We start from the raw sequence: 15,835 nt of genomic DNA, 5'->3' as shown, positions 1-15,835 counted from the left end.
AAATACTTTTATATACAGTGTATTAATCTGTAATAAAATTTTATGAAATGGATGATGAAAAATAATCCAAGGAGCTCTACAATAATTGTAGAATTAAAAGACAGCATCAATGGATGTCATGCCACCCCCACTTCATGTGCACAAACGTTAAATCCAAAAATACAATACTAGGTTACAGCTGCATCTGGGGTGAAAAATTACTGACTTTATTATTGTTATTTTCAGAGCTTTTAATATACTCTTATCATAAAAAGAACTTTATTAAAATTTATTTATCTTCAACAAGAATCCTTTTATTAAGGAGACCTCAGAAATCTGAAACCAGAATGAAAAAAAATTGTTTTTGCTCAAAATGGTGCTGTTTCCAAACAAAGGGAAAAAATAAACATATATCGGCATCGGTATCGGCATCGGCCAAAATGAGCTGAAAAATATCGGCATATCGGATATTGGCAAAAATCCAATATTGTGCATCCCTACTTTGTTACCTGCATTGCTTGGACTGTGCTCATACTCGATCTGTGGGTAGAGGGAGGACCGACGGCTGGCACAGTGCTGGAGAAAGATGCAGTCTTTAGTGTTATGGCAGATGGCATTCTTGTTGACTGCAGGTTGATGAGCCTTCTCCTGTTGACGGATAGTTTTAGTGTTCATTTTTAGAAGAGGAATACCCAGTTTGCTCAGAACAGGGTCCTCTGCCAATATGCAGTACTGAACTCTCTCATCAGTTCAGTTAAGTTTATTTAATCCGTTTAAGAAATTTAGTTTTCACAGGTGCCACACACATAATTCATACAATCACACAAAAAAATTCATATAAAATTGACACCATATTATACATGATTACAATTGATTTAACATAGAAATAGCTCATAGGCTTCAGTGATGGTTTTCTTCTCAGGGCTTGCCTGAGTACTGCAAACTTCTTCTCAGGGCTTGCCTGAGTACTGCAAACTAACCTCAGCCACAGAAGTTTCAGGGTGTACACAGAGTGAGCACTGATGTCTTGTTGAGCTGTTGCGTATCGTCTTGACTCGCTGATTTAAGGCAGCCTAAATAAGATCATCCCTCTTGGTTGGTGTTACCCAGTGAGTTTTGATCAGTTGGTGAAGCTTCTGTGGCTGTTTGTCGAGTTCCTCCACAGCTGTCCAGGCATCAATGAGCTTTTTCCTCTGTTCTGTCGTTAAGCTCAGCTTGTCCTCAGTCAGGCCAATCTGGAACCCAGGCAGAGGGTTGGAGCTACAAGCATCCTCCCTTTGAAGAGCACAGTAATTGCACTTTATGTTAAGATGCTTAGACTTTGCATAGACCGGCTGCATTTTAAAACAACACTAACCGCTAATATATTTAATTCTAGTAGAGGTAAACTTTATTACTCACAAAGGCTGGAGAGGGAGCTGCAGGGGTCTCTTCTGTTAGAGTTATGTGGGCTGGGGTGGCAGTCACTATGTTGTCAACCCATCTCTGGATCACTTTGATATGTCCTCTTCTGGATCAGCCTGGCCAGGCTGGTCCAACTCTTCCCTCATACTGGGTCAATACTTTGAGATGTCAGAGAGGGATAAGGTACCAGATTCACCCGTGCTTTGGCTGAATAATTATTCTAAGCCAACTAACTCATTCGAGTTCACTTGAGCAGGTGCACAGGAATTCTGTTGTGCGCATCTTTTTAGTGGAGTCTATTTTTAATACCGTGCTGAAAGTGGAGAGAATCTGGCTCCTGTAATCTTCCACATTGCTGGCTTTTGACAGCAGGAAGGTGTGATGAAGGAGATGAGCTGAAGGCAGCTCTTGTGGAGGAGGTGGAGCTTCAAACTCGTGTCCAAGAGCAGACACAATCCACTCCAGGCTTCACAAGTGTCATGAGGAGTGTGGTGTACAGATCTTTGCGGTGCAGGTACTCCTCATAATGATTCTCCTGAACCTGCCGCCACACCTTTACCATGGTGTTCCTCTCAGTCCGGTCACGCAGAAACGGCACAATGCTTTTGTCTACTCCACACCTTGTAAAGAGTGATTAATCAATATAACAGTGGCTTGTGCAACTAATCCAATCCATGTTAGGTTTATTCTAATGTTCAGTGTACTCACTTTTCTGTAAGGACAGCCGGGAACATGGCTTGGTGAGCCTCACTGAATTGGCACAATCCCATGTCAGCCCCTGCCACCACCCCTGGCTGCTTTAGTGCATGGTCCACAGCACAGGACCGCAGTCAGCATACAGTACCAGCTGGATGCATCACAAGTGTGATAAACCTGCAATGTCAAAAAAACAGTAGTAGTTTTTTCCACCTGTAGGTGTATTTACGCAACAGTTACAGAAAAAAAACCCATTATTTTTACCCCATTATTTCACCCCAAACAATTATTTTTGTCCCTTAATTCCTCACTCTCATGTCGTTCCAAACCCGGAAAACCTTCGTTCATCTTCAGAACACAAATAAAGATTTGATGAAATCCATAAACGGCAATATAATTACCACTTTCATGGTCCAGAAAGGTACTGAAGACTACGTTAAAATTCTTGTTGCTTTATAACATTAATGTTGAACCACTGCACGTCACTGTCACGTCTGATGTTTTAATGATGTCTTTTAGTACCTTCTGGACCTTGAACGTGTCAGTTAAATTGCTTTCTATGGACGAGTCATATACCACTCAGATTTCATCAAAAATATCTTAATTTGTGCTCTGAATATGAACGAAGGTTTTACGGGTTTGGAACGACATGAGGGTAAGGAATTAATAACAGAATTTTCATTTTAGGTGAACTAACCATTTACTTAACCTAATTAAAGATAATGTAATACCCTGGGGTGTGGTAGCCTGATTTGTAGAGGTAAACATCCTTTCCTTGACCCACACTCCAATGGGTCGCCACACAAAGACATGACTCCGAAAGAAGAGATGTGGAGTTGGCATGGTACCACTGGTGTATCCTTTTCTGGTGGGTAAATCCACATCCGGTCTGATCGTATTACCTGCCGCCTCTTCAGTACACCAGTGATATCACGGTACACCTGAAGAGGGCCAAATAGTCCTCGCTCTGTGTCCTCCTTCACCCAGGAGAGGTCAGCTGGCGAAAATTCATTCTGGAAAGCTCTCTGCATAGTTGCCCAGTCTTTTAGCCAATGATTTTGTGTGCTTCCCTTTGCAAGTTTTTTTTTTTAGAGAATTCTTCTGTGCTTGTCAACCCAACTGCAATGACATACATTTATTGCAAAATTAGCACTGAAACTTAACAAAGATAAAAGGATTAAGGGCTACACACTTAGCAACCACATCGTTCTGTAAATAAATAAATATAAAAAAAGAAATTTGTGTTAAAAAAAGTGCAAACCTATCTGTTCATCACAGCAGGAGCTGGAGGCCTGTAGTTTGCCTCCTCCACCTCCCCAAACAGTTCCTGACACCTTTGGTTCAGTCGACGTACCAGAGGAGACTCGTACCCCATGTGCCTTCTCCCTTTCTGACCTTTGACACTGGCTGACTCCCGGTCTGAATTCCAGTGTCCCGTTCCAGACCATGGGCAGAAAAGAGTGAAAGCCATCCAGACTGTTGCTCCCTCTCACTGTGCTGTACTGTAAAAGGCGCACACCATTATGGGTCACATACTTTGTGATTGCATCCAGGATCCACTGGGTAGGAACATGTATGCCGTCAAGGTGCTGTTGATATGTGACAAGGTGTACAAAACACAAGCTAAAAAGGCAGTACATAAGGCGGTTCTTCCTTGAGTCCAGCAGGTGGGCAGCTGAGTACCTTTTGCTAAACTTCAGCTTCTGCACTAAGGAAGACTGTGCCGGATCTCCATTCGTGCGGCTAAAGAGAGCATTGCCTCATCGTGCCGAGTAGAGACTGTCAAACTGCTGGATGTTACGGTCGTGGAGGTCAAGGTTGCTCCAGGCGCTGATGACCCTCTGCCTTGTATGGTCACTGAGAGCAAGCTTTCCCTCCTCCAACGCAATCTACAAGGACTTTGCTCAGCTCCTCTACGTGTTGGTACCCAGACAGATGATTTGGACCACACACATCCTCCTCACAGGGATCAAACTCAGTAGCCACTACTTGGTCAGTGAGGCGCAGGCTATTCCTTAGTGGTGTCAGGTTGTCACTGTCAGAGTTGTAGCTCACATCCTCCTCTTCCTCCTCTGTCCCGCCAGTAGAAACCTCATCATGTTCATCGCCATCTGCTTGAAGTGTCTCTCTGGTCCGAGCGTAATGTTCAGGAGCACTGAAAGGCTCTGATGACTGAGAGAACAGATACTCCAAACCTATCCGCTCATCACCAGCAGGAGCTGGAGGCCTGTAGTTTGCCTCCTCCACCTCCCCAAACAGCTCCTGGCACCTTTGGTTTACTCGATGAACCAGAGGAGATGCATAGACCATGTTTTTTCTCCCTTTTTGGCCTTTGACACTGGCTGACTCCCTGTCTGAATTCCAGCGTGCAATGCCAGCCAGGATATACACCTGCAAGGGGACAGCAGCGTAGTGGGGCCCCGGGATCATGTTCGGCAGAAAGGAGTGTGAGCCTTCCAGGCTGTTGCTCCCTCTCACCATGCTGTATCGTGGAAGTCGCACACCATTACGCGTCACAACCTTTGTGATGGTGTACATGTTCCTCCCCGGTGGATCATGGATGCACTCAAGGTGCTTCTGCTGGTTCTCCCACACGTGGTCGATTGTCGCAGAGTCCTTGAACAGATGCAGCTGGTTCTCATCCATCCCAGCTGCTCCCTTCAGGATCTCAATGGCACTCTGGACACGTCTGCAGGTTTCCTGAGCACCGCCTGTGATCCTCCTGACATGATGGCTCAGATCTAACTTGCTGACATGCAATTCGATCAGCTGGCTATCAGTCAGGGAAGCATAGTTGGTTGGATGACCTGCGCGTTTCGCTTGCACCAGAAGAGCAATGTCGTCCTTGTTGTGGGCAAAGACCGCGGTAGAGAGGGCAGACTTAAACAGGGTGTATTTAGGGTGGTGATCCGTCCGCATGGCTGCATCGAAGCAATGGATCCAGTGTAAGCTGTCAAGCCGCACCAGCATACCCCTGTCTGTCCACTCACCGAAGAGCTGTTCCAGTGAAGACACGCCATGGACACGACAGCAGCCACGGTCCACGTACATGACTTCCGGAGGTGCCTCACCAGCTCTTCTGTACCTCTCCATCAGGCCCTCTGCCATTGGACGTAGTTTCTCCAGGGATTCCTCACAGGTCAGGACCGATATGAGGATCTAACCCAGCTCATTTGCCACGTTGGTGCACCATTCTGCTGTTCCTTTTCCATCCCCGGAAAGTTTCTTGCAGATCTGATAATGAATTCAAAACAAAGAGATTCAAACATTTTATACAAGTTTACAAGTTTTTTTTCACAGTGTCGGCTTTTTCGTTTAGTCAAGTGTTATTACTATTTGTTAATGAGTACAGAAATTGTGCTCTGCTGAGGACACTAATTCCTGCTAAATTCAGTGTTTCTTTTGCATTTTGCAGACTGTGATTTACTAAATAAATGTACCTTCTTGGTGGAGTCGTATTTTAAGACTTTGCTGAAAGTGGACATGATCTGCGTCTGGTAGTCCTCAATATTTTCAGCCTCTGCAAGAAAAGCCTTCCTGAGCAACTTTGGGGAGGGCAGTTCTCTCCTTGGTGGCGGAAGCTGAAACTGTTGGCTTAAATTTCCTGAAAGCAGAAAAAAAAAAAACGACATACGGACGCAGACAGACTTCATTAGTGATGCTAAAAAAAAAATGTATTTTTATTTTTTTAAATGACAAGAGAAAATGTATGCACATCCACAGAAACTTTAGACAGGTGCTCAACCAGATAAAGCACTGTATAAATAAGCCAAATTCAGCACACACCCAAAGATACAATGTTTTGACCCAAAAGGTCTTTGTCAGGCAAAGCAACATCAAATAAAATAAATAAAAAACAAAATTGAGATTTAGTTTTTTAAAATAACTATTAGGTAATCATCATTTAGTTTACTTATGAGGCATTGTGTGTTTTGATCATATTTATATAAATTGTATCTTTCTGTGCTTTTTGCTTTGCCTAATGAAGACCTTTTCAGTCAAAGTGTTTATTGTCTATTACAGTCCATTTTAATAAATTGAGCTTTGTGATTTGGTATCTAGAGTAGTGGCAGTGTTCTGATTTTTTGTTTATTTATTTTGTAAAAGCCTTACTTTTTGTCCCTATTAAAGTTAGGCTCCTGCTGTGGTGGTGTTCGATGGAAATCTGCACTCATGTGTATGTTAATCTGCCTAAACACTTAACTAAACCAGGGGTTTTCAAACCTGTCCTGGAGGACCCCCAACCCTGCTCATTTTGTATGTCGCCCTTATTTGACTTCAGGTCTTGCAGTCTCCACTAATAAGCTGATGTGTTGAATCGTGTATGTGTGTTAGATGAGTGACAAGAGCAAAATGCAGTGCTGGGGGTCCTCCAGGACAGGGTTGAAAAACCCTGAACTAAACGGTTAACTCTGACTTACTTGTGATTTTGCCAGGTTTTCTGTTCTGGCTGAGGAGGGTGGTGAACAAGTCCTTTCTGTGCAGGTACTCCTCGCAGTTGCTCTCCAGGACCTGTCTCCACACCTTGGCCATGGTGTGGCCCTCGGTGCAATCCCTTTGTAGGCGGATCACCTGCTTGTCCACACCGCGCCTAAAACGAAAGCACTTACATTAGATGCCTGTGAATCTTAGGTATTTTTCCCCCCTAGTGCAATCATTTAGAATTCCAATTATTGTGAAATTATGCAGAAACTCACCGTAATGTTAAGACGGCTGGGAACATGGCTCTGTGAGCTGAACTGAGCTGGTCTATAATACATGCATCCCATGAGGAAACGGCCAATGGCTCGTTCCTCTGACTGCTTTGCAGCATCTCTGCATGCGAGAACAAGTGGCAGATCTGTCTGACCATCTTTTCGAGTAGCCACAACGGTACAGAAAGGTGTTCGGATTGGAACGGGCAGGGCAGTCAGACCTTGGACAGCGCAGACTGTACTGCCACACTCTGGTCTCCAAAAAAATAACGCTGTGGAAAAAGGAGTCTGTAGATGGGGCTTTCCCGTCCACCACTCCAGAAAACTGGAGAATCAAACCACATCCTGTCATCCTTCAGGACTTTCCTCCACCTCGTGTTGCCGTACTTGTCTTTATATGAAGCTGCCCTCTGGAAAAGTCTCTTTTCTCCAACCTCATTTAGCCACCCGATATCTGCTGTGGGGAGCCCGTAAGGAGCAGCCTCCCACATCTTGTGCCAACCTTCGAAAGTCACCTGGTGGAATAACAAAGACAAAACATTATATAACAGCCACTGAGCACATGCACCTAAACGTTTTTCTTATCTAGCAACCGTTTTGACTTACAACCCCTGAACAATTACCTCAGAATGTGCAGTGTCTGCTGAGGATGTTGCCATGCCCAGGCATGGCTGAAGTGCTGCATCAGCCACATCAGCATCTGCAGCAGCCACATCTGCATCAGCCACATCAGCATCTGCAACAGCCACATCTGATGTCCTCTCATGTCAACATCAGAAGCTGATGCAGGAGCCTGTGTGTTAGTAAAAACATTTTTAATTTACCTAAGCATATTTTTGAGGGCACCCCCATTTACTCTGCCCCACCAGGAACCAGGGAGGATGTAACGGGTAATTGTAATCTATAAACTATGGACTTACTGCTAAGGGTGGAGTAGCAGTTTCTGTGCGTGGCTTGTGTTTCGCATCTGGATGGCCCTTTTTTTCTGGAGACTTATTTTTTGTTTTATTTTTACCCCTTGCATCCTCTGCCGCTAAATGAGGACAAACATACAGGTTTGTAAAAGTCAGTGTCAAACCAGCAAGACAACACTTTCATCCTGAAGTGGACATCAGTCATCATCAGCACACAGCATCTTTATAATGTCTTATTAGATACAGATTGTGCATTACTTGGTGGTGATGTCCTCCTCCTTCATCATCAGCCACTGACGCGCAGAGAAGTACGCCTCCTGTCCCATCCTCCTTTCGTGGTCCATCCCTGCTTGTGGGTCAGCCTAAAGGGTCTAGTGCAGGCTGTACCACTGCCACATCTTCAGGGATGTGAAAGACCCTGTCCATAAATGGCCCTGTCCACATTCATTTCGAGGTGGCAAGACACCTGTGGCAGCAGCTGCACATACCGCAGCAGGAGATCCTTGTGCCCTTGGCTTGCTTTTTTGCTTGGCGGCTTTCTTTGATGTGGAGATCAAGGAGACTTAAATATTAAAAGATAATTTGTTTATAAAAAAAAAAAAAGAGCAAATCCTGAACATTTTGATTTTGTTTAGTGCAACATACTTACTACTTAATGTAGCCGACATGGTTCTCCACCAGCCATTTAAAACTTTGGCCGTTGTATTTGCCAAAGTTCAAATGTAGCTGGCCATTGTACTAATTAGCAATGCATTCCCTTTCAGCCAATTAGTTAAGCCACCTTAACTTCAAATATCAGTGGTGTCTAATGTTCTATCAAATGTACTTTATATTCAGCTTATGTACATGTCCTTATTGTAAAATGATCGTAAAACCTAAACTTTGACCGTCTCCTTAAATGTTTTATTTAGAAGCACAATCTAATAGGATTAGTACTATCATAGTACTAATTTGATAGTATTTCAAATGTCTCCCGTTTTCATTTCACCTTAAACATCAAAAGACAAACTAGCATGTAGCGTACTGTAACTGCGTCATCAATTTACTAGCCAGATGTGATGTGAGAAGTAAGTAACTTTTTCTCACTTAAGTTTAATGTCTTTTCACAAAAGATTTTTCTGTTTGTTAGCGTAGAAAAAAGAAATTACACTGTAGACTTTGGATGATCATAGATCTCAACTGAAAAATTTCTAGTAGTGGGGAACTGCGTTCACACTCTTCCCTAATTTAATGGTCTAGAAATAGAATTGAAACGTGCTGAGTTTGTTACTTCTTTTGAACATGCCGTGGTGCTCTCCATTCATCTTTTTAAATCACAAATTGGTACTGCAGTATATTAGCCTGACAAGCCAGACCCACAGCAAGATGTTTGGTCTGGAAAGTCACCATAGACAGGGCTCAATCCGAGGGGCGGATAAACGGTTGTCTTTCAAACTCCCTCTGCACGCGAAAGGATAGCGCTACACCAACCAGAGCAACGAAGGTGAAACAGAGCTCGCTGACAGATTAAACATTCGCCGTATCCGGTCGGCTAAACTCCGAAGACATCTTCCCTTCTTAAGAATGACTTCAGTGCCGTTCTTTGTTCTTTTCTCAGAGAAAAGCTCAACTCCAAGTCTTCCAGAATCGCAGTCAAAGCTGATTCGAAAGACCGCCGCCGTTTGCCAGTTTCTGTGTTTACTAGAAGCACGCAAACGCAACTCGGCCGTCGTCATTATGGCCCCGCCCACAGACTCTATACATGATGTGATTGGCCCGTCCAGATTGTGAGGAACACAGCTCAGAAGGGTATTGAGGGTTCCTAGACGACACTTGCGGGCAGATTAAATTTGCTGCCGCTAGGGTGCGTCTAGATTTCTAGGCTAGCAGTATATCTGATATGACTTAAATTGAACAGAACCAAATATCAAGTAGAATGGGCAGAAAAGTGAATGTTCTTTATCAGAGCAAGGAACTTCTAAAATGTTCTTAGTATATGGTCAGATATTTAAAATGTAGTGTGCCCCCACTCTTACCTTTGTCTCCACTCACATTTTAATGTTCTTTCATCTCCGTAGTGAGCTATAGCTGTAGGTCTATTTATTGAACCCCTCCCCCCTCATACTGTCTCCTCTTCTCTTCCAAACCTTTACCCTCCCCCCTTTCCACAGCTTTCTACACCCATTTCTCGAGCCTTTGAGCCTTTTTCTAAATCTGCGTTGTGAACGACCAGTGCTCAAGTAATGGGGCTTAATGAACCTACAAGCCTTACCTAAGTGACTTAACTTTGAGTAAAAAAAAAATTAAGCTTACCATCATCTCCAAGAATGTGGTTGCTTCTGGTGGCCATTTGTGGGTATCGCTTCTCGGCCTTTTGGCTAAGATCAAGTGTAGTATCTGTTCTTATCAGTTTAATATCTGATACGTGCCCTACCCGGGCACCATATATTAAATTTATTTTTGGAACAGGGAGATGGAATAGGGGCTTGCTCCGTCCACTCCACGCATCGACCCGGTATTGCAGTACTTCCGGGAACGGTGCACCCCCTAAAGTGGTCAAAGTAAGAAATGAATTAATCTTGTGTGGTAGCAGAGGTTAATAGTAGTACAGTTTATTGTTCTTTATGAGGCATGTAAAATTGTTGTTAGTGATCAAAAACTAGTAAAGGTAGAACGTCTATGTTTGGAATAGAAAACAAACATAATAGTTACTAAATGCTGTGTAGTGATGCTGCATGTGAAACTCAATGATAAACCTTTGTGTGCAAAAGCAGTGGGTCACAATTGGGTTTATTAGTCCTGTTTGCCCCTGCTGGTAGATGCACTAACTGCATCTTTTTGCATGCGAACCACGTGTCTCTTGCCTGATTGGTGGAGTTGAGTCAGATCTTCACTATGATTGTTACTGAGATCTACAGTAGGCTGTACAGGAAATGTAGACTCTCGGCTAATCATAAGGTCTGTTTGTCAACAGTCAGCGTAGACTGAATGACTCTAAACTCTGGATCTTGTTCAGTCATCGGTCATGCTGTTTTTAGAGTATAGATTGAGGGTTTAGAATAGATTGTGGTGATGAACCGTGTGTAGTGAAGTGAGTGTCACCGTGGCTGAGAAAGATGTTCCCTTCAGTGGCCACACTACAGGCCGGATGGAGAACTCATACTTACCTGGCAGGGGAGACACCATGATCATGAAGGTGGTTCACCCAGGGCGAGGCTCAGCCATTGCACTCCGGTTGTGCTGACCCCTGCGAATTCCCCAAATGTGGGAATCTCGACTGCATAATTTCTGGTAGTGGGGGACTGCGTTCGCGCTCTCCCCTGATTTACTGGTCAAAAAACAGAACTGAATTATACATGGAGTGTATCTTTTATCTGGTCTGAGCATGATCAGGAGCACTTACAGATACTCTAAACCTATCCGCTCATCACAGCAGGAGCCGGAGGTCTGTAGTTTGACTCCTCCAGCTCTCCAAACAGTTCCTGGCATCTTTGGTTAATTCGATGAACCAGAGATGCGTAGACCATGTGCTTTAGCCCTTTCTGGCCTTTGACACTGACTGAATTCCAGCGTGCTATGCCAGCCAGGAGAAAAAATATTATATTATTTATTATAGTAAATTGTAGTATACTTTATATATTATGGTATTTACAACACTTTGTTAATGCATGATACAGCATACTGTAGTATTAACTATACTGAACTGATAAACTACAGTAAACTGTAATATTTTGTAGTATGTTACCATTTAGTTTTAGAAAACTTAGTACAGTAGCCTATTTGAATAAAGTAATATTACTATATTTGTTATTACTATAACGAGAATTATCACAAGTTCTGTTTATTTATAAAGCACCCAAAGTTCTGTACAATGGATCAGATTGGATCAGACAGGTTGAGGCTCAGCCATTGCACTCCGGTTGTGCTGACCCTGTGTGTACGGTACAGCTGGTGATATTTCTGTGGCTGCTTGTCTTGCTCCTCCACTGCATTCCAGGCATCGAGGACGAGCTTCTGATCTGTCAAGCTATCTCCACCAGTGCAGTACAGAAAGCCTCCAGCTTCTGAATTCCACTGTTCTGAGGTGCCACTGTTCTCTTCTATCAGACAACTAGGTACTCTACTCACAAAGGCAGGAGGGTTGACTGTAGCAGTCTCACTGCTGGTTAACGTGATGCGGGGTTCAACAGCAGGATGGTCCTCATCATTCTGGTCTGCTTTGGCGTCTAGGTCGGCCTGGCCAGACTGAATGACCTCTTCCTCCAGCCCAGGACCATCGTTGATGAGGCCCTCAAGAGAAAAGGACTCCCCTGTGCTCTGGCTGAACAGATATTCGAGCCCAAGCAGCTTGTCTGTCTAGACGTTGGCCAGAACCCTGAAGTTCTCTTCCACCGTCTCGCCAAACAGCTGCTGGCAGAAGGAGTTGAGTTACTGCCCCCAAACACGGCGTCCAGGCTGCGGTCAGAGTCCCACCCGGCGATTCCTCTGATGAGGTAGACCTGATAAGGCCGTGCCACACAGTGGGGACCTGAACATCACAACAATAGGTATTATCGTGAGTCAACCTCCTCTAACTAAGCTACAGCCTCAAAAGATAGCATGACAACTGCAGATGCAGGAGACAGAAGTTGAACCCCCTCCTCTTTCGCTGAAGCAGTGTTAATTTCGTTGACGAATAATTTTCCCCTAGATTTTCTTTAATAAAATTGTTACGAGGCTAATTGTTACGTTTAATAAAATTGAATCTGGAACCCAGGCAAAGGGTTGGAGCTACAAGCATCCTCCCTTTGAAGAGCACAGTAATTGCACTTTAAATTAAGATGCTTAGACTTTGCATAGACTGGCTGCATTTTAAAATAACACTAACAGCTAATATATTTAATTCTAGTAGAGGTAAACTTTATTACTCACAAAGGCTGGAGAGGGAGCTGCAGGGGTCTCTTCTGTTGTCAGAGTTATGTGGGCTGGGGTGGCAGTCACTATGTTGTCAACCCATCTCTGGATCACTTTGATATGTCCTCTTCTGGATCAGCCTGGCCAGGCTGGTCCAACTCTTTCCTCATACTGGGTCAATACTTTGAGATGTCAGAGAGGGATAAGGTACCAGATTCACCCGTGCTTTGGCTGAATAATTATTCTAAGCCAACTAACTCATTTGAGTTCACTTGAGCAGGTGCACAGGAATTCTGTTGTGCGCATCTTTTTAGTGGAGTCTATTTTTAATACCGTGCTGAAAGTGGAGAGAATCTGGCTCCTGTAATCTTCCACATTGCTGGCTTTTGACAGCAGGAAGGTGTGATGAAGGAGATGAGCTGAAGGCAGCTCTTGTGGAGGAGGTGGAGCTTCAAACTTGTGTCCAAGGGCAGACACAATCCACTCCAGGCTTCACAAGTGTCATGAGGAGTGTGGTGTACAGATCTTTGCGGTGCAGGTACTCCTCATAATGATTCTCCTGAACCTGCCGCCACACCTTTACCATGGTGTTCCTCTCAGAAACGGCACAATGCTTTTGTCTACTCCACACCTTGTAAAGAGTGATTAATCAATATAACAGTGGCTTGTGCAACTAATTCAATCCATGTTAGGTTTATTCCAATGTTCAGTGTACTCACTTTTCTGTAAGGACAGCCGGGAACATGGCTTGGTGAGCCTCACTGAATTGGCACATTATGGTAGAATCCCATGCCATCCCCTGCCACCACCCCTGGCTGCTTTAGTGCATGGTCCACAGCACAGGACCGCAGTCAGCATACAGTACCAGCTGGATGCATCACAAGTGTGATAAACCTGCAATGTCAAAAAAACAGTAGTAGTTTTTTCCACCTGTAGGTGTATTTACGCAACAGTTACAGAAAAAAAAAACATTATTTTTACCCCATTATTTCACCCCAAACAATTATTTCTGTCCCTTAATTGCTCACTCTCATGTCGTTCCAAACCCGGAAAACCTTCGTTCATCTTCAGAACACAAATTAAGATTTGATGAAATCCATAAACGGCAATATAATTACCACTTTCATGGTCCAGAAAGGTACTGAAGACGACGTTAAAATTCTTGTTGCTTTATAACAATGTTGAACCACTGCACGTCACTGTCACGTCTGATGTTTTAATGATGTCTTTTAGTACCTTCTGGACCTTGAACGTGTCAGTTAAATTGCTTTCTATGGACGAGTTATATACCACTCAGATTTCATCAAAAATATCTTAATTTGTGCTCTGAATATGAACGAAGGTTTTACGGGTTTGGAACGACATGAGGGTAAGGAATTAATAACAGAATTTTCATTTTAGGTGAACTAACCGTTAACTTGGTTTACTTGGTTAGATAATGTAATACCCTGGGGTGTGGTAGCCTGATTTGTAGAGGTAAACATCCTTTCCTTGACCCACACTCCAATGGGTCGCCACACAAAGACATGACTCCGAAAGAAAAGATGTGGAGTTGGCATGGTACCACTGGTGTATCCTTTTCTGGTGGGTAAATCCACATCCGGTCTGATCGTATTACCTGCCGCCTCTTCAGTACACCAGTGATATCACGGTACACCTGAAGAGGGCCAAATAGTCCTCGCTCTGTGTCCTCCTTCACCCAGGAGAGGTCAGCTGGTGAAAATTCATTCTGGAAAGCTCTCTGCATAGTTGCCCGGTCTTTTAGCCAATGATTTTGTGTGCTTCCCTTTGCAAGTTTTTTTTTTAGAGAATTCTTCTGTGCTTGTCAACCCAACTGCAATGACATACATTTATTGCAAAATTAGCACTGAAACTTAACAAAGATAAAAGGATTAAGGGCTACACACTTAGCAACCACATCGTTCTGTAAATAAATAAATATAAAAAAAGAAATTTGTGTTAAAAAAAGTGCAAACCTATCTGTTCATCACAGCAGGAGCTGGAGGCCTGTAGTTTGCCTCCTCCACCTCCCCAAACAGTTCCTGACACCTTTGGTTCAGTCGACGTACCAGAGGAGACTCGTACCCCATGTGCCTTCTCCCTTTCTGACCTTTGACACTGGCTGACTCCCGGTCTGAATTCCAGTGTCCCGTTCCAGACCATGGGCAGAAAAGAGTGAAAGCCATCCAGACTGTTGCTCCCTCTCACTGTGCTGTACTGTAAAAGGCGCACACCATTATGGGTCACATACTTTGTGATTGCATCCAGGATCCACTGGGTAGGAACATGTATGCCGTCAAGGTGCTGTTGATATGTGACAAGGTGTACAAAACACAAGCTAAAAAGGCAGTACATAAGGCGGTTCTTCCTTGAGTCCAGCAGGTGGGCAGCTGAGTACCTTTTGCTAAACTTCAGCTTCTGCACTAAGGAAGACTGTGCCGGATCTCCATTCGTGCGGCTAAAGAGAGCATTGCCCCATCGTGCCGAGTAGAGACTGTCAAACTGCTGGATGTTACGGTCGTGGAGGTCAAGCTTGCTCCAGGCGCTGATGACCCTCTGCCTTGTATGGTCACTGAGAGCAAGCTTTCCCTCCTCCAACGCAATCTCTACAAGGAATTTGCTCAGCTCCTCTACGTGTTGGTACCCAGACAGATGATTTGGACCACACACATCCTCCTCACAGGGATCAAACTCAGTAGCCACTACTTGGTCAGTGAGGCGCAGGCTATTCCTTAGTGGTGTCAGGTTGTCACTGTCAGAGTTGTAGCCCACATCCTCCTCTTCCTCCTCTGTCCCACCAGTAGAAACCTCATCATGTTCATCACCATCTGCTTGAAGTGTCTCTCTGGTCTGAGCGTAATGTTCAGGAGCACTGAAAGGCTCTGATGACTGAGAGAACAGATACTCCAAACCTATCCGCTCATCACCAGCAGGAGCTGGAGGCCTGTAGTTTGCCTCCTCCACCTCCCCAAACAGCTCCTGGCACCTTTGGTTTACTCGATGAACCAGAGGAGAAGCGTAGACCATGTGTTTTCTCCCTTTTTGGCCTTTGACACTGGCTGACTCCCTGTCTGAATTCCAGCGTGCAATGCCAGCCAGGATATACACCTGCAAGGGGACAGCAGCGCAGTGGGGCCCCGGGATCATGTTCGGCAGAAAGGAGTGAAAGCCTTCCAGGCTGTTGCTCCCTCTCACCATGCTGTATCGTGGAAGTCGCACACCATTACGCGTCACAACCTTTGTGATGGTGTACATGTTCCTCCCCGGTGGATCATG

At 44.4% G+C, this 15,835-nt stretch overlaps 1 long non-coding RNA gene and 2 other non-coding genes across 4 annotated transcripts; 2 read left to right on the top strand and 1 right to left on the bottom strand.

Annotated features, from left to right (window-relative positions):
• Positions 1 to 524: 524 nt before the first annotated feature.
• On the bottom strand, positions 525 to 14,863 carry LOC137078937 (uncharacterized). 2 transcript variants are annotated; one of them, XR_010905375.1, is made up of 6 exons: positions 14,536 to 14,863; positions 14,007 to 14,393; positions 13,279 to 13,453; positions 1,381 to 2,003; positions 960 to 1,254; positions 525 to 627 (listed from the first exon to the last, which is right to left on the bottom strand). It is a non-coding gene; the product is annotated as an uncharacterized lncRNA (long non-coding RNA). The 2 variants fall into 2 exon arrangements; XR_010905374.1 differs by lacking the exons at positions 13,279 to 13,453; positions 14,007 to 14,393; positions 14,536 to 14,863 and adding exons at positions 2,092 to 2,256; positions 2,811 to 3,198; positions 3,341 to 3,668.
• Positions 10,025 to 10,215, top strand: LOC137088865 (U2 spliceosomal RNA). Its single transcript, XR_010907592.1, has one exon. It is a non-coding gene; the product is annotated as a U2 spliceosomal RNA (small nuclear RNA).
• Positions 10,826 to 10,989, top strand: LOC137088831 (U1 spliceosomal RNA). The gene has a single exon (XR_010907581.1). It is a non-coding gene; the product is annotated as a U1 spliceosomal RNA (small nuclear RNA).
• Positions 14,864 to 15,835: the final 972 nt, after the last annotated feature.

Source organism: Pseudorasbora parva, chromosome 1, assembly GCF_024679245.1.
Source record: "Pseudorasbora parva isolate DD20220531a chromosome 1, ASM2467924v1, whole genome shotgun sequence".
Classification (NCBI taxonomy): Eukaryota; Metazoa; Chordata; class Actinopteri; order Cypriniformes; family Gobionidae; genus Pseudorasbora; species Pseudorasbora parva.
This window is presented reverse-complemented; position numbering and strand designations above follow the sequence as displayed.